Source organism: Myxine glutinosa, chromosome 10 (assembly GCF_964187855.1).
Source record: "Myxine glutinosa chromosome 10, kmMyxGlut1.1, whole genome shotgun sequence".
NCBI classification, from domain to species: domain Eukaryota; kingdom Metazoa; phylum Chordata; class Myxini; order Myxiniformes; family Myxinidae; genus Myxine; species Myxine glutinosa.
Genome location: NC_136270.1, coordinates 32,604,371 through 32,630,649, shown reverse-complemented (window position 1 = coordinate 32,630,649; position 26,279 = coordinate 32,604,371). Strand labels below are relative to the sequence as shown.

The window sequence follows — 26,279 nt, the reverse complement described above, 5'->3', positions numbered from 1 at the left end:
GCGAGCGAGCTGAACGTCTCGGCCTGGACGAGCCTTCTGTGCTTTACGTCCACCAACAGCCCATTTGCACACAGGAAGTCCGCGCCAAGCAATGCCATGGGCACGTCGGCAGTGACGAACGACCACCGGAAAACCTGCCCTCCGAACCGCAGAGAGAGGCAGCGTTTTCCGTATGTGCATATGGACGTACCGTTGGCAGCAAGCAGCGCGGGGCCCCGGCCTGCGGTTTGCTTGTCGGACGTACCGGCGGGAATGACACTCACCTGCGCTCCCGTGTCGCACAGGTAACGGCGCCCAGACAAGGTGTCCGTTATGAACAGTAGGCTGTTTGAACGGCCGGCGCTCAGTGCCACTACCGAGGGCCGGCCCGGGCGTTTCCCGACCTGCCGAATGAGCACGGCGGGCGATACTGCCGAGCCTCGTGGCCGAACTTGGTGTGAAACAGGCACCAGGCTTGCGGTTTTTTCCGCGGCGGCGGAGGTGGGCGTGGCGTGGCGGCTGCCACGAGGCACCCCTCGGAGTAGGGGTGGTCACCCGCAGGAGGTTCAGCGGCCACGCTGTGCGTCGCGTAGTAGGGGTGGTCACCCGCAGGAGGTTCAGCGGCCATGCGGTGCGTCGCGTAGTAGGGGTGGTCACCCGCAGCAGTTTCGGGCTCGGAGTAGGGGCGCGCAGCCGCAGCCGCCGCAGCCCCGGGAGCCACGACGGCCGCACCGAAACTCACCCGCGTGTCTAAAGCCGCGAAGAACTTGTCGGCCTCGGCAGCGAGAGCTCGGGGTTCCGTTATCATAGAACCGGCCAACGCGAGGCTTACTCGTGCAGGCAGCTGGCGTCGAAATAGCACTCGGAATAGAAAATCCGGGGTTTCGTCGCCCAGCAGCGACAGCATATGGTCCATTCGGACCGACGGTCACGTGTCGCCGAGCTCGGGGAGGTCCAGGAGGCGGTCGGCCCGTGCGTCCACCATGAGGCCGAACGTGGCGAGGAGGAGACGCTTGATCGCCTCGTACCTGTGGTTGTCCGGCGGGTTCCTCAGGACAGACACGACCCAGGCGGCTGTGCCGGGCCCGAGGGCGGCGACGACGTGGTAGTATCGCGTCGCGTCGCCCGTGATGCGCCAAAGCTGAAACTGGGCTTCGGCTTGCACGAACCAGAGCTTGGCTTGGGCCTCCCAGAACTCAGGGAGCTTGACCGCGTTGATTGCCATTGCTATGGCGTGTTCGGATGGTCAGCGACGGCTGAGCCAACGTCGAGGTCACCAAATGAAGCGCGGTGCTACGCGCGCTACTTGCTTACCAAGGAGGAAGTGGACAACGCGGTAAATCAAAAGAGTCTTTATTGAAAGAGCCCTACTGTAGCACTGGAGTGCTCGGGGCTGCGCGCCCCGTATATATCCCGAGGCCACGCCTACCCCTCGGGCGTGGCCGACGCCCACTTGGTGCGCGGAATGATGCCATCACGCCAGTGAGCTTTCGTGTCCGCCACAACATCTTCATCTAATATATAAAGCTCATTCTAACCACTGACTGACTGACTGACTGATATTAATGTTCGTTACCATCCAGGTTCGTTACCATCCAGGTGTCATAGAAAGCTGAAATTTGGCGTGCCGACGGACATCGAAGCCAGTACAATCACAGAACTGTTGGAAAGCGTCCGTAAATTAAAGTTTACATAAAAAAACGTAAAAGCATATGTAAAAACAAAAAACAAACCTCAATCGATATCTAGCATTTGAAAATTGTAATTTCTATAACTGTAAACTGAGAAAAAAAACATGACAATAATGTCCGTAAATGAAAAAAAGAAAAAGCATCTGTAAATGAAAATTTCTGTAAATAACTGTAAACACGTCCATAAAAAAAAAACCTCAATCGATATCTAGCATTTGAAAATTGTTTTTTTTTTTTTAACTGCAAACTATGAAATAAAAATCTCAATTAAAAATTACGTAAAAACCGTAAACACATCCATAAAATAAATAAATAAACAAGGAGACGTTATGCGGAGCACGATACTTGCACAATCCGCCCCCCATCCCCGTCCCCCAAAAGTTTTCCATCGATACAACAAATTGTCCAGTTTATGACCGCGAGCTTCGTCGGCTCGAGGCGGCATGCCCGTGCGTAGACCGGTGGCCCGGCGGTGGGGATGTGGTGTTCCACCCCGTGCTTGACGGCCCCCGCCGAGAAGGTGGGCCGCGTGAGGGCCGGGAAGCCGGCGAGGAGGCGGGTGAATTCGTCCGCTGCCGGAAGTGTACAGATCAACCTGGCCGGAACCGAACCGCTCAGCAAGCTGCTCGGCGAGCCGCTCGATGAGCCGCTCCGGGAGCTGCTCAACGAGCCGGTTTATGATTAAAATTTACGATCTTGATCAAAGCTCGGGTGAGCAGGATGAAAAGTGACGTTTTTTCAGATGAAAAATGATGATTTTAGAAGTTTGACCTTGAGTTGACCTTTGACCTCAACAATAGTTGGTTTCCCACATCAGTGAGGCAATATGCAAATGCTGTTCTATTTTCAAGTCAACTGGATGAAAATTGATGGGTTTTCAGATGAAAATTGATGATTTTGGAAGTTTGACCTAAAGTTGACCTTTGACCTTTTGACCTCAAAAATAGTTGGTTTTCCTATTTAGTGACACAATATGCAAATGCTGTTTTCCTCTCATTTGTGTCACTGACTTCCTGTGTTTGTTTAATCATATTTTTCCTTCCAATCTTTCAAGACTGCTGCCTTTTGCCACTTCATGATTTATCCAATATCCACTCCCAATCTCTTCTAAACTTACTGACCCCAACACCCTTTCCTACCTTTCACTCTCCTTTCCATGCTGTCTGTCAATTTGATGTCCACCTGTCTCCCTCTGGCCCCCTGTCAGTCTATCGATCTGCTGCTTTGTCATTTAGCTCCTCCATGAGTCTTGACTTCTGTATGAGATGAATGTAGTTGTCAATACTCACCTGAATTCCTTTGCCCCTCCTTTTCTACAATATCTGAAATTGTTTCCAAAATTGATTCAAACTTACTTTTCCCTCTAATATTTTAATGTGGTAACCCACCTTCATCTCATGTCATCTCCCCTGTCAGCTTAGGATCATTTCTGTTCTTACTGATCTCTCCCCTGACCACTTGTAACCTTATACGTTTGCATTGATTTTGTTGGTGCTTACCACACCTGTTTGCAAGCTCCTCCTTCCCTCACTTTCCTCTTTGTCCATGTTGATTCCTGTTATCTTGTCTGTCCGTCCTTTGCCTATTTGCCTGCTTTTTTATATACTTCTTCCTCTCTGCTCAATCGTCTGTTGGTCGACCCCTCACTCGGTCGACATGATTGATGATGCATTTGTTCAGCTGGCTTGTTTGGGTGCTCCCTTCTTGGACCAACTATACATTTGTCATATTAACACTTCACAGTGTTTGAATGTGCCATACCATGAATGCGTCATAGGTTGATGGCCTATTTGCTTGCTTTAGTTGGTTTATGGTAAAGATGCCATGATGTCTTTCACCGAAGAGTAGGTGAGCTTCAGAATACTTGCCAAATTCCAAGTGCTTTTCCAAAACTGCAGGTAGCAAGTAGTCCAGTCTTCTTGAATAATCCTTGATACCAGATGCAGACAGAAGGTCCTACATTCCTACCCCATAAAGAACTTTCGATTTCCATACAGATTTCTTGAGATTTCTTGCTCTTTTATTGGTTTATTTCTCTGTTATCCCTCCTTTCTACTTTTGCTTATTTTGTCATTGGACAGGGATATATACACAAAGAATTAAGTTAAGCACCCCTACACTACGAATTAAGGTAAGCACCCCCTAATATATATTCTTTGTGTATATGTATACATTGGCATATATTCTAAGGTATGTGAGATCAAATAATGATTGGTATGACATTAGCAATTATCCATTGATGAAATGCAGATGAGTGCACTCATCTGTGACGTAGGGTTGAGTCAGTGATCCGATCACGTGGGTCCTACACACGTTATTGACGCAAAGATCGCTAGAGGTCTTCTCAGAACAATGACTGTACGTTAGAAAACATAAACGTCATCCACACTGTCCGTGATGGACCTATAGCTCCATACTTAAATTGAGGTGAAAATATGCCTAAAATTCCCAAAAAATTTCACCTTAAATTATTCAGAATAAAATATTGAAAACGGCATGATTGTTATGTTTTTATGTGACCATAATATCACTTCTCCAGAAAATATAGCAATATCATGGGTATATTACACTGTTTTGACGACAACAAACTTGTAATGTGCGAGGTTGTAAAAAAACGGGGGGGGTGCTTAACTTAATTCTTTGTGTATATGTTCAAATTAAAAAGGCTAAATTTTCAACTTCTCAAGTTTAAGAAAATTGTTCTCTTTGTGCTCGTGGAAGGACTTTATTCCACTACGCAATGTGAAATTCCAAGCATAAAACGGAATGAGCAGCCATGTGGCATGCATAACTATCCTAAAACTTTAAAAACATGGTGTTACAACTTCGTGACAAGAACGATAATTTATTTGCTCCCTGAGAAAACTGGATTTTACATACATATGCTCAAAATTACAAATTTTATGAGGTCTGTTTATTTTTTAAAATTTACTTAACACTTTGCTTCCAGCTGTTTTTACTTTTCCAACCATGATTTTAAGATTTTTACTTTAATATAATTTTTGACTTCCCCCTTTCTTCAATTCCTGGCCTCTTCAAATTCCCTTTTTTTTGACTTATTTAAAGCTGCTCGGGCAATGTGTACAGAATTCACCTACAACAAATATAACTCTTTGGAAATAAGTCCACAAAGGAAAATCAATGAAATGCAGTATTTTAAAACGGTGTTTAAGGAAGAGCTGCAACACAAAGCGTGCATACATGTTCAGATTGAGACAACAGACTGCATAACATGACTTCAGACCAACACAAAGACTTAAGAGAAAAGGTCCTTAGGGAAGTGACGTAACTTCCTGTGGTAGTCTGGGTACAGACGACACGCAATCGTGCGACTATCACATTTATCTCCGCAGTCATTGGGGCGATTAAGGAGGGACATCCCCCATCCCTTACCCACTGTGCGATGCTAACTCACAGAGTTTGTCTCTGCTCTAACCTCTAAATGCTGAGCATCAAGTAAAGAAGCAGCATGTAGTCGTTTTAAGTCTTTCATACAAATCAACCATGGTCGAATCAAGCCGTTCTTGCATCACAAGGGGGAAATAGCTTCCCCCCTGTGATGCAACATCCTTCCCACCCCCTTCTGGCCAACACATCTTGAATAACTTCCTGTGAATTGTTAACAACTTGTCATGAACATAAGACATTTGTGACACCATGATATTAATGATGGTGTCGAGTTAAAGCATTTCGATGTTCGACTACAGGCAAAGGTAAAAACAATTGGAAGCAAAATGTTAAGTAAATAAAAACAGACCAATAGTCCAACAATGGCATCGCCGGGCTTGTTTGATACTTTAGTTGGAAGAGGATAGTATGATTGATTGGGGATACCAGTTACCTACCAGTTAGCAAATAATGTAAGTATTAAATTTTTTCAATAAATTCCACATTCCTATGCCACCTACAGTCGAATGTCAGGCAATGACAGCAGGTTCGTGAATGACTTGGACAAAAATCGTACCGAGTCTGAATGTTTCTATATCCAGTCAATGGCGAAACTGCAAATGGGGAATCCGTGAATGTCACGGCTGGAAACCCTAATGTCACTTCCTCATTCTGCTTTAAACTCAATATCTCTATACGGTATTTTATTCAAAACAGCATCATGCTTCATTCCCATCACAAATATTAATTTCCAGAGAGCCAGAGAGGGCATCCCCCATTGTTAGATTGAGGAGCAGGTAAGCTCGGAGGTGGCTCCAGCATCGCGAGGGTGCCACAGTGGAGTATGCAGGTAGGCAAGCCTGCCAGGAGAGCCACACTGCCCAGCCAGGAGATCGTGCGATGGCACAATGTGAAAAATTGTGGGCCGGGCCCAAATTTGTAAGAGCACCAATGCGTGGGACGACGGGTAAATTGGTTGCATAGAACCACTGTATGGGGGTGTAATGGTAAAAGAGAAATGAGTTTTGGAAATGCTGGGTTAGAGAAGGGATACTCCCCTTGGTACCATTGTGTGTGTGTTTGCGGCCGCTGGGATAACGGGTTGATTATTTTTTTTTTGCGAGGACTTGTTGTGTCCCAAATTGTTTAGTAGGGGTAAGCACGCCCCCCATCAGGCTGCCCCACCAGCGAGCCGAGTGGTGCCACACCACCTCATTTATTTGGCACCACGTGTGTTTTCGTGTTCTCCCGGGAGATATGTGTAGTTTAGGGGGGATTAATGAACCCGGGTGGAATGGTTTAGTTTGAATAGTTTATGGGCTGAGATAGAGTAGGGTTAGGTTAAAGAGACGAGAGAGGGGGTAGAGGTAGTAGCGGGATTAGGTGGGGATAGTTAGGATTAGGTTAGGGCCACAACCGGCCACCTGATCTGCTGCCCTCCACGTTCCTGCCCCCATGACGAGTACGAGACCACCATGAGGCCGGCCACCATCATCTGCCGGCCTAGTTACCCTCGCCAGAGGAGAGGGTATTGCATTTGAGTCCGTTTGTTTGTCTGTTTATTTGTCTGTTTGTTTGTCTGTTTGTCCGCACAGAATAAATATGATTTTCTCTGCAACCGTTGGTCCGATCGACATGAAATTTTCACCATAGGTGCAACTCCACCTGTAGAATGTTTTAATGATAATTATGATGTCATAGGTCACGTGGTTCGGCCGCCATCTTGGAAAACCGAAAGACGTTGCATCTCGATATCTCCGAAAGCGCTGCATAGAAAAAATTGAGACATGGCTCATTTTAAATAACTCTCCATTTGGAATAAAATATGTTAATGATGATGTGTCATAGGTGCCTCCATTTGACGTCATAATTCGACAAGTACAAAACTTCATCCGATCAAGATGAAATTTATTGAGCATAATCTATATATATATAAAACACAGTTTGTGTGTGTGTGTGTGTGTGTGTGTGTGTGTGTGTGTGTGTGTGTGTGTGTGTGTGTGTGTGTGTGTAATGTTACCGATAGACTCCGAAACGGAGAGGCTCACGTGCTTGATATTTGGCATAGACATGGCCATTAGTGTGGTATGAGGTGTCATGAAAAACAGCTCACGTGCGATTTGCGTGCTAAAATTGATTTTTTTGCTTTGTTGGATTGATTTTAGGTCAATTTATTCGAAAATAATGGGGTTCAAATTTTCCGACCCCTGGATCCCCTTTTAAGGGGTGTTTTGTTTCCAGTGACCCCCGGGACTGACCATGCGACTTTCTCCGCTAACAACTGAGAGATTTTATCGATCTCGGGGTCGTTAGAGAGGTTTTCGATGATGCTAAATCCATTTATGATACTTTCGAAGCGACCGGAAGTGGCGATCCCCGACTTCCGGTTAGGTTCCATGCCAAGGTCAAGGTCATTTCGAAGGTAGCGATAAAACCTGGTCATATAGTACCACTCTCTGAGGGTTTTCATGCACAAGAAGACGGCTGAAGCAGTTATTTTTGCGATCAGACTGACCAGTCACAAATAAATCTACGTTTTAAAGCCATTCTTAGTCAAATTTAGAAAATATTTACCGAAATAGCAAAAGTCTTACAAATGATATAAATACAGAACTATGTGTGTTTAGCTTGTTTAATGTCACAAAATGTTTTTGTTTACACAAGTATGTAATAATGTAACACAATTCCTCTAAATTCTCAAGATAACACATCCGAGAATCATGCAAGATAATTTTGATAATTAAATAGCTTTTAAACTAAAATTACTGGACGGATTATTCGTCAAAATCTTCGCTAACTATATCATTTCTTACCAAATGTACACAATTATCGACACAAGTAGTTAAGAAATGTAACACAATTCCTCTAAATTCTCAAGATAACGCATCCGAGAATCATGCAAACTAAACTACTGGACGGATTATTCGTGAGGTTTCCCCTACACTCACCCACGTAATAACCTTCCTACCCCTGCTCTTAATCTCCCTCCTTTTCTTCATCTTTACCACAAACATCACAGGTATGTTGTAATGTCTTTGTTATAAAGATGCGGACACGCAGATAGGATCAAGCACCATCTTTATTCCAGGCAACGGCAACACGGGCCTCACTCGGCCCTGCCTATAGCGGCCTCACTCAGCACTACACGCCTCCCCCCTTAAGTCAAATAGTCTTTCAAAAATGCAGGTCGCACAATGTGTCTAGAAGAAACACGCGGACATTGAGCCATGGACGCGACCGGCGATGGTGAGGCATTGGAAACAGATGACGGCTCTCCACCAGACACCAAACGAGGCTCAACCGAAACTGGAGGAACATCCACACTACTCTCACTGCCATGAACATCCGGCTCCACAGATGGATGGGCAGCTGGCCGGAACCTGGTCACGGGCACCTCAATGGATGAGGACACATCGCACGGTGGAACAGTATTTGTTGTGTGTGAATGACCGACCCGCGAGCCAACAATTGATTTACACGACGTTTCCAGATAAGCCCGGCCGAAGTACGAACAAGGTAGTTAGCCGCACCGAAAACTCGGACCACAACAGCCGGCACCCATTTCTGTCGGTGTACATAGTCCCGTGCCAAAACTGGCTGGTCCACCGTGAATGAACGAACATTGGTCGCCGTAACAACTTCAGGTGCACCAGGATGAAGCAAATCCAGACGCGAGCGCAACTGTCGGCCATACATGCGGAATGCAGGTGTTTCCTGTGTAGTAGAATGCACTGAATTACGAGACAAGCAAAAACACATCAGGCCTACTCTGCACAGATTGAACCACTTGGCCTCTACACAAGGCATGTTTCAACGCTTTGACAAATGACTCACCCTGGCCATTTGTAGTTGGGTGGTAAGGCGCCGACCTCAGGTGTTTGATACCATTAGCATGCATGAACACAGCAAACACCTCAGATACAAACTGTGAACCATTATCCGAAACTAAAATCTGCTGGAACCCCCTTGTTCGCAAACATACTCCGCAGAAGCTCCACCGTGTTCTCTGCTGTGGTGGACTGCATTATAGCTACTTCTGGCCATTCTGAGTAAGCGTCGATCACCACCAGAAACATGCGGCCCATGACTGGCCCTGCAACATCTATATAAACGTGCTGCCACGTTCTATCAGCAGGTGGCCATAACAACGACACACGTGAGGGATTATCAGCATCAGTTTGACACGTATCACATGCTTTTACCGTTCGCTCGATGTTTGCATCAAGCCTGGGCTACCACAACAAACTCCCAGCTAAACTCTTTGTTTTGACCATACCCAAATGACCCTCATGCAACTCATTGAGACAGCACTGACGTAAAGCAACAGGAATGACTATCCTCATGCCCCACATTACACAACCTTGAGCTAAAGACAGCCCGCACGCCCGGGATACATATGGAGCATATTCTGACGTCGAGGGCAACTCGCACCCCAAACCTGACAAAACAACGTGCGCAACATGTGACAGCACAGGATCACGACGAACGGCAGCGGCCACTTCCGCAGCGATTACCGGACCAGATTCAATCTGTTCCAACATGAACACCTCGACCTCACCCGCAGTTTCGGCACCGGCCTTTGTAGACGGCAATCGAGACAGGCCATCACAGTCAGCGTGCCATTCGGAAGCACGAATTTTGATTTCATAGTCATACGCACTGAGGAAAAACACCATCTCTGTGGTCGAGCAGCGATAGTGACTGGAATGCCTTTCTGGGGATTAAACAAGAACTGAAGCGGCTGATGATCAGTTTGTCGGAGAAAATGCCGACCTATGAAGTACTGACGAAATTTCAACACGCCCCATACCAAATTCAGCGCTTCATGCTCAATCTGAGCATAGTTCAGCTCTGCGGCTGTCAGAGCACGTGACACAAAGCACACCAGACAGTCAGCACCATCACTCACTACCTGAGACAAGACGGCACCGATGCTGTACGACGAGCTGTCACACGCCAGAATGAGAGGACGTGAAGGATCGTAATGTGTGAGTACCGTGTCTGCAGTGAGGCGAGCTTTGACTCGTTCAAATGCTGCTTGTTCCACCGAACTCCACCTCCAACGAACATCTCGACGCAGCATGCGAATCAGCGGAGCAAGCTCGGTGCTTAGGTTGCTGACATACCTCTGGTAATACTGAGCAAGCCCAATGAAGGACCGAAGCTGAACGTTGTCCCTTGGGCTGAGAATGTCGACTTTCTGAGGGGCTTTTGACAGCCCCTCTGGGGTGATGACATGCCCCAGGTACTCCACTCGCTTCTGAAAGAATAAGCATTTGTCCTTGTTCAAGAGAAGGCCATGAGCAGCTAACTTAGACATCACCTTGTCAATGTTCTCAAGCTGTTGTTCGGCCGTGGTGCCCACAATGAGGATATCATCCAAGTAGCATTGTGCAGGCAAGTCGGTACAAAGACGATCCATCGCCTTCTGCCACATTGCCGGAGCTGAAGCGATCCCGAAACAAAGACGGGTATACTGGTACATACCCTGACACGTATTGACGGTAAGGAGGTGACGATCGTCTGGCGTGATCTCAAGATGAAAGTACGCATCGCGCAAGTCCAACTTCGTGAAGTACCGACTCCCTGCCAACTTTGAATATATCTCGTCAATAGATGGCAGTGGATACTGCTCGACACAGAGGTTGGGGTTAACAGTCGCTTTAAAATCACCACACAGGTGAATACCTCCAAGCCGCTTAAGCACTGTAACCACGGGCGTCGCCCATTCAGAGTGTTCCACCGGTTCAATGACCCCAATCTTTTCCAATCGATCGAGTTCCACTTTGACCCGATCGCGAAGGGCATATGACACTGGTTGAGGCTTACAGAATCGCGGACTGACACCCTTTTTCAGGTGCAGGTGACCTTGAGCACCTTTGAGCTTCCCACGTTCAGACCGGAATAGAACTTGGTGTTTTCCCAAGATCCCCTCCAAGCGCGAAGGAGACGGAAATGACGTATGCACACTGTAAATGTTTGCCCAATCCAGACGAATGGTGTGCAACCAATCACGACCATTTAGAGATGGTCCAGAACCATCAACCACATGCAGGGGCAACACCGCTCACTGGTCCCGATAACGAACCAACACATCCATCAAGCCTAATGGCTTTATCATCTCCCTTGTGTAAGTACGAAGGATAGTGTGTATCGAGGCTTACACCGGACAACCCAACTGACGCCAGATCAGTTTACTCACGAGACTGAATGATGCCCCAGTATCCACTGTGAAGTTGACTGGCCTGACATTCACACCAACAGCAACCAAAAACGGGTGAATCGCAGCTGACGTCTTCGGAAACACGCCCTGTCGATCAAACTCACTGCCAGCCCCGACCACATCAACCGATGACGGTGCCCGGCCCCGACAGACCCTCCGCACATGGCCTGTCTTACCACACCGGTAACACATCGCATTCCAAAATGGACAGCTCCCACAAGAATGTGAACCACCACATCCCTGGCAAGGCTGCTGTGATAGTTGTCCCTGTAACGCACTGCTTGCATGTGCCCGGGAAGAAGAAGAAGAACCCTGATCCACCGACCCAGTTGGAGAATTGTGAGCACGTGACCCTCCCGCAGGAGAATTGCAAGCACGTGACCCTCCAGCAGCTATGGCATTAACTGCAGAGTCCTCCCCGACAATGGCGTGAACCACCTTTCTAGCTTGTTCCACAACAGACGCAGTTTCCACCGCTTTAGCAAATGTAATCTCTTCAAACGTTATCTGTAAAATGTACGCGACCATCTTCTCATCTCGCAACCCCGCGATAAAATGATCCTTCAATCTTTGTGATCGTTCATCTTCACCAAAACCACAATCCCCCGCCAGATGCTTGAGCCTGGCCACAAAATCAGCTACCCTCTCGTCGGGAAACCGAACCAGGTTGTCGAACTCGTACCGCGATAACTGTGGTGACTCGCCCGGTTTAATATGATCGTGCAACGTCTTCACTATGGACTCGTAGGTAACAGCATCATCCGACGTCCTCTGGCGAAATCAAGTCACGCAGCAAATGGAAAACCTCTGTCGAGAGGGACGATAAAAGAATCGCTTTCTGCTTCCCCGTCTCGACGATGTCGTTAGCGATGAAATAAAAGCTGAGCTGCTGCACAAAAAGTTCAAAGTTCTCCCCAGCATACTCCGGGACCTTTCCATACGACGTAGCCATGGTCCGAAAAATCCTCGTCGTCAATTGTGATGTCTTTGTTATGAAGATGCGGACATGCAGAGAGCATCAAGCACCATCTTTATTCCAGGCAACGGCAACACAGGCCTCACTCGGCCGTACACGGCACTACACATGTGCTGGGTGGTAACATGCCATTGCCTCGCCATCTTAACCCCGTACATCTGTCACTTCCTTACCATCACCAAATCCAGTGCTTAGGCAAACGTTTACACCGTCTCAACCAATCAAATTAGCTCCTCACTCCAAGGGAAGAGTTGGCAAAAGGTTCAGCTCTGGACTGTTTTGTTTGAGCCGTCGGCTCTGTATGGTTGCCATCACACCTGTTATTTCAAGTTCACGAACAAAGCTAATATACATTTTATGAATTCTCTTGTCGTTGCTGTCGTGGAAATCAATCAGGTCCACAACTTTGTCCCATAGGTAGGTCTAATCACAATTAGATCTTTGGCATCATCCTGTAAGAATACAATCATGCAATAGATATCAGGATCTTGGCATCATATAGAAAGGACTGATAATAATAGTCAAAGCAAGCGAGTCCAGCATATATGTGCGGGTACGTACCATTCAAGACGACAAGACTACATGTCATAGTAAATGTCGCAGGAGTGGCTCAGCGTCGCGGATGTCCCAGGTCTTATAGACGCCCCTCAGTGGTTTAAGCGAGCATCACTCCCGAGTTCAACTTTGGTATATTTTCACTACAGTTGCTCTCCCCACGCTTTTTGAAGAAAACGGGGGGGGGGGGGGGAGGGAGGGGTATTGTAATTGGCTCTTTCTGTCTGTCAGTCCGTCACACGATGTCCTCCATTAACGCATTGGTCAGCACGTCCCTTTAACTGACGATCACAGTGGACATGTAAGAAAGTACTTCTCCTCAATCTTTTTTTAATGGCCACAAATATTTCCACGTTCTTCATGTTGGGTTGGGGAAGTTTTTGGCCCAGGTGTTTCACTGACCAGCTGGCCAGGCTGTTCGACTTAGTTCAGCGTGCCAGCGATAGCTCGCCGACTCTTCTCGTGGACACCGTGGGGATCTTTAACGTCCATCAACTAATGCTGGCAGACATTTTTTCGGCCATATCTCGAATACCAAGTCAGGGATGTCGATCATAATCGGTGAGGAACGTCCTTTCTAGCTCACTGGGAAGGCAATTCAAATATGTTTTCAAAATCGAATTGTAAAGATGTCGTTGTAGGTTCAGGTGTCGGATGCCCTAGGCCCAGATGAGTTGTAGGACAATTTGGACCATATTGGGTTTGTTTAAATATGACATCAATTTTTCTGATTGTTCTTTGCTTCCTATTTGTATTATCTACATATTTACACAGATTTTCAATGTTGTTGAATAAATACTCATTTTCCTTCCTTTTGTCCAGGAAGTACGTTTTGATTTTATTGCGTCCTTATTTTCCTTTCACCGCTTCTAGCCACAGCGTAACAGGGTGTCCTCAATCATGGCACCCACTCTTTCTACCTTGTAGCTATGACATTGGCATATCTGCATTTTGGCGTCTGAGTTTAGCCCACGTGGGTTGCCAACATCTTGGTTTGCCTGCTCACCCACCTGTCTGCAATCGTGGGCAATCTGTCGGGACACCCGCATCTTGTCCATCTCATCACAAACAGCGGGTTTTAACTCACAAACCACGCGATCCACTGCTCGGTCCCCTCTCATGAGGCCGCCTTACTTCTGACGCACACACTCGCTGCACATGTGTGTTTGAATGTTCTTGTTTTTCTGCCAAATGGAGATTTCCCAATCCACTCCGTGATAAAGACAAAAACACACATGGTGTCAGTGTGACTGCTCAAACAACATTCCGACAGAGCCATTGCATTATTAAAAGTCATATGTCATTGTGTGCATCTTCCTAGAATTCATATTACTAGGGCATGCCCGTACTATATCTATATCTAAAATTATATCCCCCCCCTCTATTTACATGAAATGGTTTGGTCCAAAGCGAACGGCTTGCGAGTGGTGACAATCCCCCCCCCTCTATTTACATGCAATGGTTTGGTCCAAAGCGAACGGCTTCCGGAGTTTGGTAAAGAAATCGCCATCGCGTGCACAAACGCGCAGGAAAGCGAATGAATCGCAAATTCGTTTTTATTAGTTGTAAAACATAGTTTAACGCCAACATAGTTTGCAAACGTGAAATAAATGAATACGCTCTCAAATGTGCCATCCGAGGCAGAGTGTGTCCGCCACGTTCGGCACACGCGATCGTTCGCTGCTCTCTGATTGGTTGAATCGTTTTTTGGACATAGCTCGGTAAGTAATTGTCCGATTAATATGAAACCTTGAAAAGGCACATCCTCGGGTCCCCAGCAATATACCTGGCAAGTGAAAAGTATATCGGACCCGTGGTTGTCGAGAAACAGCGGTCACAGACAGACAAACGTACAAACGTACAAACGTACAGACAGAGATTACTGGAATTATAGATAGATATTGTCACGTTGAAGGGGCAGGGATCTATAGCTCGGTTGTTGTAAGAACTAAGTAAGAATAGTATGGTCCGTGTGATTCACATAGCATAGATTTACTCTTGTAAACCGGGAAAATTCCAGAGTAAGTTGTCTTGTAAAACGTGAGGCTGAGGAGGCAGCATATCTAATTTATAGACAGTATAGCTGGGCTAAGATTGCATTGTGTAAAACTTCCTGCACAGGCAAGGCCTGGGGTGAGGAATTGGGCACGGAAATACAAGGGAAAGCGCCACGTGCTTTCCAAAGGTCTTTTACAAGATGTCGGCACATGCACTTAGGCCATGGTGGTGAGAAGATGCACCATGGTGGTGATGAGATGCACGTAGGCCATGGTGGTGAGATGCACGTAGGCCATGGTGGTGAGATGCACGTAGGCCATGGTGGTGAGATGCACGTAGGCCATGGTGGTGAGATGCACGTAGGCCATGGTGGTGAGATGCACGTAGGCCATGGTGGTGAGATGCACGTAGGCCATGGTGGTGAGATGCACGTAGGCCATGGTGGTGAGATGCACATAGGCCATGGTGGTGAGATGCACGTAGGCCATGGTGGTGAGATGCACGTAGGCCATGGTGGTGATATGCACAATGGTGGTGATGAGATGCACATAGGCCATGGTGGTGAGATGCACCATGGAAGCCCAGAAGGGGTAGAAGACTTTTTACGGCATAGCCTATAGGGCAATGCCGTCTAGAACAGCGTTTGGCTGTCCTTATGTCCCCACAAACATACACCAATCAGAGCTGAAGATCTAGTCACGTGACAGGGACTTTAGTAACAAGTACAGTTGCATATTTTACTAAAAGTAAATATAATAAGCTGTCATTTTACCCAAGTCATTCACGAACTGTCTGTCCATGCCTGAAGTCAGTAAAAAAAAACTTACATTATTTGCTGACGACTAACTCATATCCCCAACCAAGTCATATTATCCTCTTCAACTAAAGTATCAAACAAGCTTGGCTATGCCGTTATTAAATTATATAATCGGTCTTATTGAATATGGTCATGCCCTGCGGTGCGGAGCTTGATGGTGAATGCAAGGTGCCACCCACACCAGCGGGCGGCCAATGATAGACCCACGACTTGGATAGGAGGTCTCAAACACCGGGAGGATGGGATGGATGTGGAACACAGGGCGACAGGATGCGATCGGCACTGTACAGAAGAGCAGACACATCAGCTCTGACTTCTGGGGGTCATCGTTTTATATCTGCATCATATTGCATCTCTTACATCACTCCTTGTTTACATCGCGCCTCGCCTGAGCTGCTCCTCGCCTTCGAAGCCGAATTTCTCCAGGCTCTTCATTTTTGTGGGATCCCAACCCATACAATACCTCACCTACCCCTTTGTTCCTCGTAAGAGTCTGCTTTCTGTGGCACCTAGGGGCTAGGATTAAATATTTCTCTCCTTGTATATGAGTTTGTGTGCCCCCCATATCCCTATTTGTGGCTGTTGACTGCTTGGTCTGCTCCGTCTAGCCATCGCGTCTTGTCCACCTTTCTTCCTGTATTGTCTACCTTTCTCCCATCCAGCTGCTGGTTGCATCATTTCTGTGGGCGTGTATGCCACTGATGCAATGCCTCTCTATAACCAATTATCTGGTACTCATTTTTCCGACCTCGGAAGGATGAGCAAAGGAGTAGTGTGAATTCTCCCACAATGGAGTCCCATCTATTGCCTTAATCATGAATAGAGCTGAGGTAAAGGGATGAAAAGGGAAAAATTATTTCGACAAACCATCTCAAATTAATGAATTATTTCTACAAACCATCTCACATGAATGAATGATTTCTACAAACCATCTCACATTAATGAATTATTTCGAACAAACCATCTCACATTAATGAATTATTTCGAACAAACCGTCTCACGTTAATGAATGATTTGTACAAACCATCTCACATTGATGAACTATTTATCCAAACCATCTCACATTGATGAATTATTTCTACAAACTATCTCATATTTATGAATTATTTATACAAACCATCTCACATTTATTAATTATTTCTACAAACCATCTCACATTAATGAATTATTTCTACAAACCATCTCACATTTATTAATTATTTCTACAAACCATCTCACATTAATGAATTATTTTTAGCAAACCATCTCACATTAATTAATTATTTTTGCAAACCCTCTCACAATAATGAATTATTTCTACAAACCATCTCACATTTACGAATATTTCTACAAACCATCCAACATTCATGAATTATTTCTACAAACCATCTTACATTTATGAATTATTTCTACAAACCATCTCACATTAATGAATTATTTCGAACAAACCATCTCACATTAATGAATTATTTCTACAAACCATCTCACATTTATGAATTATTTCTACAAACCATCTCACATTTATGAATTATTTCTACAAACCATCTCACATTTATGAATTATTTCTACAAACCATCTTACATTTATGAATTATTTCTACAAACCATCTCACATTAATGAATTATTTCTACAAACCATCTCACATTTATGAATTATTTCTACAAACCATCTCACATTAATGAATTATTTATACAAACCATCTCACATTAATGAATTATTTCTACAAACCATCTCACAGTGATGAATTATTTCTACAAACCATCTCACATTAATGAATTATTTTTAGCCAACCATCTCACATTAATTAATTATTTCTCACAAACCATCTCACATTTATGAATTATTTCTACAAACCATCTCACATTAATGAATTATTTCTACAAACCATCTCACATTAATGAATTATTTCTACAAACCATCTCACATTAATGAAGTATTTCGAACAAACCATCTCACATTAATGAATTATTTCGAACAAACCATCTCACATTAATGAAGTATTTCGAGCAAACCGTCTCACGTTAATGAATGATTTGTACAAACCATCTCACATTGATGAACTATTTATCCAAACCTTCTCACATTAATGAATTATTTCTACAAACTATCTCATATTTATGAATTATTTATACAAACCATCTCACATTTATTAATTATTTCTACAAACCATCTCACATTAATGAATTATTTCTACAAACCATCTCACATTTATTAATTATTTCTGCAAACCATCTCACATTAATGAATTATTTTTAGCAAACCATCTCACATTAATTAATTATTTTTGCAAACCCTCTCACAATAATGAATTATTTCTACAAACCATCTTACATTTACGAATATTTCTACAAACCATCCAACATTCATGAATTATTTCTACAAACCATCTTACATTTATGAATTATTTCTACAAACCATCTCACATTAATGAATTATTTCGAACAAACCATCTCACATTAATGAATTATTTCTACAAACCATCTCACATTTATGAATTATTTCTACAAACCATCTCACATTAATGAATTATTTCTACAAACCATCTCACATTAATGAAGTATTTCGAACAAACCATCTCACATTAATGAATTATTTCGAACAATCCATCTCACATTAATGAAGTATTTCGAGCAAACCGTCTCACGTTAATGAATGATTTGTACAAACCATCTCACATTGATGAACTATTTATCCAAACCTTCTCACATTAATGAATTATTTCTACAAACTATCTCATATTTATGAATTATTTATACAAACCATCTCACATTTATTAATTATTTCTACAAACCATCTCACATTAATGAATTATTTCTACAAACCATCTCACATTTATTAATTATTTCTACAAACCATCTCACATTAATGAATTATTTTTAGCAAACCCTCTCACATTAATTAATTATTTTTGCAAACCCTCTCACAATAATGAATTATTTCTACAAACCATCTTACATTTACGAATATTTCTACAAACCATCCAACATTCATGAATTATTTCTACAAACCATCTTACATTTATGAATTATTTCTACAAACCATCTCACATTAATGAATTATTTCGAACAAACCATCTCACATTAATGAATTATTTCTACAAACCATCTCACATTTATGAATTATTTCTACAAACCATCTCACATTAATGAATTATTTCTACAAACCATCTCACATTAATGAATTATTTCTACAAACCATCTCACATTTATGAATTATTTCTACAAACCATCTCACATTAATGAATTATTTATACAAACCATCTCACATTAATGAATTATTTCTACAAACCATCTCACAGTGATGAATTATTTCTACAAACCATCTCACATTAATGAATTATTTTTAGCCAACCATCTCACATTAATTAATTATTTCTCACAAACCATCTCACATTTATGAATTATTTCTACAAACCATCTCACATTAATGAATTATTTCTACAAACCATCTCACATTAATGAATTATTTCTACAAACCATCTCACATTAATGAAGTATTTCGAACAAACCATCTCACATTAATGAATTATTTCGAACAAACCATCTCACATTAATGAAGTATTTCGAGCAAACCGTCTCACGTTAATGAATGATTTGTACAAACCATCTCACATTGATGAACTATTTATCCAAACCTTCTCACATTAATGAATTATTTCTACAAACTATCTCATATTTATGAATTATTTCTACAAACCATCTCACATTTATTAATTATTTCTATAAACCATCTCACATTAATGAATTATTTCTACAAACCATCTCACATTTATTAATTATTTCTACAAACCATCTCACATTAATGAATTATTTTTAGCAAACCATCTCACATTAATTAATTATTTTTGCAAACCCTCTCACAATAATGCATTATTTCTACAAACCATCTTACATTTACGAATATTTCTACAAACCATCCAACATTCATGAATTATTTCTACAAACCATCTTACATTTATGAATTATTTCTACAAACCATCTCACATTAATGAATTATTTCGAACAAACCATCTCACATTAATGAATTATTTCTACAAACCATCTCACATTTATGAATTATTTCTACAAACCATCTCACAGTGATGAATTATTTCTACAAACCATCTCACATTAATGAATTATTTTTAGCCAACCATGTCACATTAATTAATTATTTCTCACAAACCATCTCACATTTATGAATTATTTCTACAAACCATCTCACATTAATGAATTATTTCTACAAACCATCTCACATTAATGAAGTATTTCGAACAAACCATCTCACATTAATGAATTATTTCGAACAAACCATCTCACATTAATGAAGTATTTCGAACAAACCATCTCACATTAATGAATTATTTCGAGCAAACCGTCTCACGTTAATGAATTATTTGTATAAACCATCTCACATTGATGAACTATTTATCCAAACCTTCTCACATTAATGAATTATTTCTACAAACTATCTCATATTTATGAATTATTTATCCAAACCTTCTCACATTAATGAATTATTTCGAACAAACCATCTCACATTAATGAAGTATTTCGAACAAACCATCTCACATTAATGAATTATTTCGAGCAAATCATCTCACATTAATGAATTATTTCTACAAACCATCTCACATTTATGAATTATTTCTACAAACCATCTCACATCAATTAATTATTTTTAGCAAACCATCTCACATTAATGAATTATTCCTCGCAAACCATCTCACGTTAATGAATTATTTCTACAAACCATCTCACATTAATGAATTATTTCGACAAACCATCTCACATTCATGAATTATTTCGACAAACCATCTCGCATTTATGAATTATTTCTACAAACCATCTCACATTTATGAATTATTTCGACAAACCATCTCGCATTTATGAATTATTTCTACAAACCATCTCACATTTATGAATTATTTATACAAACCATCTCGCATTTATGAATCATTTCTACAAACCATCTCACATTTATGAATTATTTCTACAAACCATCTCACAGTGATGAATTATTTCTACAAACCATCTCACATTAATGAATTATTTTTAGCCAACCATCTCACATTAATTAATTATTTCTACAAACCATCTAACATTCATGAATTATTTCTGCAAACCATCCAGCATTAATGAATTATTTCGACAAACCATCTCACATTTATGAATTATTTATACAAACCATCTCACATTAATTAATTATTTTTGCAAACCCTCTCACAATAATGCATTATTTCTACAAACCATCTTATATTTACGAATATTTCTACAAACCATCCAACATTTATGAATTATTTATACAAACCATCTCACATTTTTGAATTATTTATACAAACCATCTCACATTAATGAATTATTTCGAACAAACCATCTCACATTAATGAATTATTTTGAACAAACCACCTCACATTAATGAATTATTTCGAGCAAATCATCTCACATTAATGAATTGATTCTTCAAACCATCTCACATTTATGAATTATTTCTACAAACCATCTCACATCAATTAATTATTTTTAGCAAACCATCTCACATTAATGAATTATTCCTCGCAAACCATCTCACGTTAATGAATTATTTCTACAAACCATCTCACATTTATTAATTATTTCTGCAAACCATCTCACATTAATGAATTATTTCTACAAACCATCTCACATTTATTAATTATTTCTACAAACCATCTCACATTAATGAATTATTTCTACAAACCATCTCACATTAATGAAGTATTTCGAACAAACCATCTCACATTAATGAATTATTTCGAACAAACCATCTCACATTAATGAAGTATTTCGAGCAAACCATCTCACGTTAATGAATGATTTGTACAAACCATCTCACATTGATGAACTATTTATCCAAACCTTCTCACATTAATGAATTATTTCTACAAACTATCTCATATTTATGAATTATTTATACAAACCATCTCACATTTATTAATTATTTCTACAAACCATCTCACATTAATGAATTATTTCTACAAACCATCTCACATTTATTAATTATTTCTGCAAACCATCTCACATTAATGAATTATTTTTAGCAAACCATCTCACATTAATTAATTATTTTTGCAAACCCTCTCACAATAATGAATTATTTCTACAAACCATCTTACATTTACGAATATTTCTACAAACCATCCAACATTCATGAATTATTTCTACAAACCATCTTACATTTATGAATTATTTCTACAAACCATCTCACGTTAATGAATTATTTCTACAAACCATCTCACATTAATGAATTATTTCGACAAACCATCTCACATTCATGAATTATTTCGACAAACCATCTCGCATTTATGAATTATTTCTACAAACCATCTCACATTTATGAATTATTTCGACAAACCATCTCGCATTTATGAATTATTTCTACAAACCATCTCACATTTATGAATTATTTATACAAACCATCTCGCATTTATGAATCATTTCTACAAACCATCTCACATTTATGAATTATTTCTACAAACCATCTCACAGTGATGAATTATTTCTACAAACCATCTCACATTAATGAATTATTTTTAGCCAACCATCTCACATTAATTAATTATTTCTACAAACCATCTAACATTCATGAATTATTTCTGCAAACCATCCAGCATTAATGAATTATTTCGACAAACCATCTCACATTTATGAATTATTTATACAAACCATCTCACATTAATTAATTATTTTTGCAAACCCTCTCACAATAATGCATTATTTCTACAAACCATCTTATATTTACGAATATTTCTACAAACCATCCAACATTTATGAATTATTTATACAAACCATCTCACATTTTTGAATTATTTATACAAACCATCTCACATTAATGAATTATTTCGAACAAACCATCTCACATTAATGAATTATTTTGAACAAACCACCTCACATTAATGAATTATTTCGAGCAAATCATCTCACATTAATGAATTGATTCTTCAAACCATCTCACATTTATGAATTATTTCTACAAACCATCTCACATCAATTAATTATTTTTAGCAAACCATCTCACATTAATGAATTATTCCTCGCAAACCATCTCACGTTAATGAATTATTTCTACAAACCATCTCACATTTATTAATTATTTCTGCAAACCATCTCACATTAATGAATTATTTCTACAAACCATCTCACATTTATTAATTATTTCTACAAACCATCTCACATTAATGAATTATTTCTACAAACCATCTCACATTAATGAAGTATTTCGAACAAACCATCTCACATTAATGAATTATTTCGAACAAACCATCTCACATTAATGAAGTATTTCGAGCAAACCGTCTCACGTTAATGAATGATTTGTACAAACCATCTCACATTGATGAACTATTTATCCAAACCTTCTCACATTAATGAATTATTTCTACAAACTATCTCATATTTATGAATTATTTATACAAACCATCTCACATTTATTAATTATTTCTACAAACCATCTCACATTAATGAATTATTTCTACAAACCATCTCACATTTATTAATTATTTCTGCAAACCATCTCACATTAATGAATTATTTTTAGCAAACCATCTCACATTAATTAATTATTTTTGCAAACCCTCTCACAATAATGAATTATTTCTACAAACCATCTTACATTTACGAATATTTCTACAAACCATCCAACATTCATGAATTATTTCTACAAACCATCTTACATTTATGAATTATTTCTACAAACCATCTCACATTAATGAATTATTTCGAACAAACCATCTCACATTAATGAATTATTTCTACAAACCATCTCACATTTATGAATTATTTCTACAAACCATCTCACATTAATGAATTATTTCTACAAACCATCTCACATTAATGAAGTATTTCGAACAAACCATCTCACATTAATGAATTATTTCGAACAAACCATCTCACATTAATGAAGTATTTCGAGCAAACCGTCTCACGTTAATGAATGATTTGTACAAACCATCTCACATTGATGAACTATTTATCCAAACCTTCTCACATTAATGAATTATTTCTACAAACTATCTCATATTTATGAATTATTTATACAAACCATCTCACATTTATTAATTATTTCTACAAACCATCTCACATTAATGAATTATTTCTACAAACCATCTCACATTTATTAATTATTTCTACAAACCATCTCACATTAATGAATTATTTTTAGCAAACCCTCTCACATTAATTAATTATTTTTGCAAACCCTCTCACAATAATGAATTATTTCTACAAACCATCTTACATTTACGAATATTTCTACAAACCATCCAACATTCATGAATTATTTCTACAAACCATCTTACATTTATGAATTATTTCTACAAACCATCTCACATTAATGAATTATTTCGAACAAACCATCTCACATTAATGAATTATTTCTACAAACCATCTCACATTTATGAATTATTTCTACAAACCATCTCACATTTATGAATTATTTCTACAAACCATCTCACATTAATGAATTATTTCTACAAACCATCTCACATTTATGAATTATTTATACAAACCATCTCACATTAATGAATTATTTCTACAAACCATCTCACAGTGATGAATTATTTCTACAAACCATCTCACATTAATGAATTATTTTTAGCCAACCATCTCACATTAATTAATTATTTCTCACAAACCATCTCACATTTATGAATTATTTCTACAAACCATCTCACATTAATGAATTATTTCTACAAACCATCTCACATTAATGAATTATTTCTACAAACCATCTCACATTAATGAAGTATTTCGAACAAACCATCTCACATTAATGAATTATTTCGAACAAACCATCTCACATTAATGAAGTATTTCGAGCAAACCGTCTCACGTTAATGAATGATTTGTACAAACCATCTCACATTGATGAACTATTTATCCAAACCTTCTCACATTAATGAATTATTTCTACAAACTATCTCATATTTATGAATTATTTCTACAAACCATCTCACATTTATTAATTATTTCTACAAACCATCTCACATTAATGAATTATTTCTACAAACCATCTCACATTTATTAATTATTTCTACAAACCATCTCACATTAATGAATTATTTTTAGCAAACCATCTCACATTAATTAATTATTTTTGCAAACCCTCTCACAATAATGCATTATTTCTACAAACCATCTTACATTTACGAATATTTCTACAAACCATCCAACATTCATGAATTATTTCTACAAACCATCTTACATTTATGAATTATTTCTACAAACCATCTCACATTAATGAATTATTTCGAACAAACCATCTCACATTAATGAATTATTTCTACAAACCATCTCACATTTATGAATTATTTCTACAAACCATCTCACAGTGATGAATTATTTCTACAAACCATCTCACATTAATGAATTATTTTTAGCCAACCATCTCACATTAATTAATTATTTCTCACAAACCATCTCACATTTATGAATTATTTCTACAAACCATCTCACATTAATGAATTATTTCTACAAACCATCTCACATTAATGAAGTATTTCGAACAAACCATCTCACATTAATGAATTATTTCGAACAAACCATCTCACATTAATGAAGTATTTCGAACAAACCATCTCACATTAATGAATTATTTCGAGCAAACCGTCTCACGTTAATGAATTATTTGTATAAACCATCTCATATTTATGAATTATTTATCCAAACCTTCTCACATTAATGAATTATTTCGAACAAACCATCTCACATTAATGAAGTATTTCGAACAAACCATCTCACATTAATGAATTATTTCGAGCAAATCATCTCACATTAATGAATTATTTCTACAAACCATCTCACATTTATGAATTATTTCTACAAACCATCTCACATCAATTAATTATTTTTAGCAAACCATCTCACATTAATGAATTATTCCTCGCAAACCATCTCACGTTAATGAATTATTTCTACAAACCATCTCACATTAATGAATTATTTCGACAAACCATCTCACATTCATGAATTATTTCGACAAACCATCTCGCATTTATGAATTATTTCTACAAACCATCTCACATTTATGAATTATTTCGACAAACCATCTCGCATTTATGAATTATTTCTACAAACCATCTCACATTTATGAATTATTTATACAAACCATCTCGCATTTATGAATCATTTCTACAAACCATCTCACATTTATGAATTATTTCTACAAACCATCTCACAGTGATGAATTATTTCTACAAACCATCTCACATTAATGAATTATTTTTAGCCAACCATCTCACATTAATTAATTATTTCTACAAACCATCTAACATTCATGAATTATTTCTGCAAACCATCCAGCATTAATGAATTATTTCGACAAACCATCTCACATTTATGAATTATTTATACAAACCATCTCACATTAATTAATTATTTTTGCAAACCCTCTCACAATAATGCATTATTTCTACAAACCATCTTATATTTACGAATATTTCTACAAACCATCCAACATTTATGAATTATTTATACAAACCATCTCACATTTTTGAATTATTTATACAAACCATCTCACATTAATGAATTATTTCGAACAAACCATCTCACATTAATGAATTATTTTGAACAAACCACCTCACATTAATGAATTATTTCGAGCAAATCATCTCACATTAATGAATTGATTCTTCAAACCATCTCACATTTATGAATTATTTCTACAAACCATCTCACATCA

General features: G+C 39.6%; 1 protein-coding gene across 1 annotated transcript in view; it reads left to right on the top strand.

The window, feature by feature from the left end:
• The window catches only part of LOC137434435 (fibroblast growth factor 22-like), a 172,693-nt gene that overhangs the window by 132,727 nt on the left and 13,687 nt on the right, over positions 1-26,279 (top strand). The gene's annotated exons all lie outside the window — the stretch shown is intronic.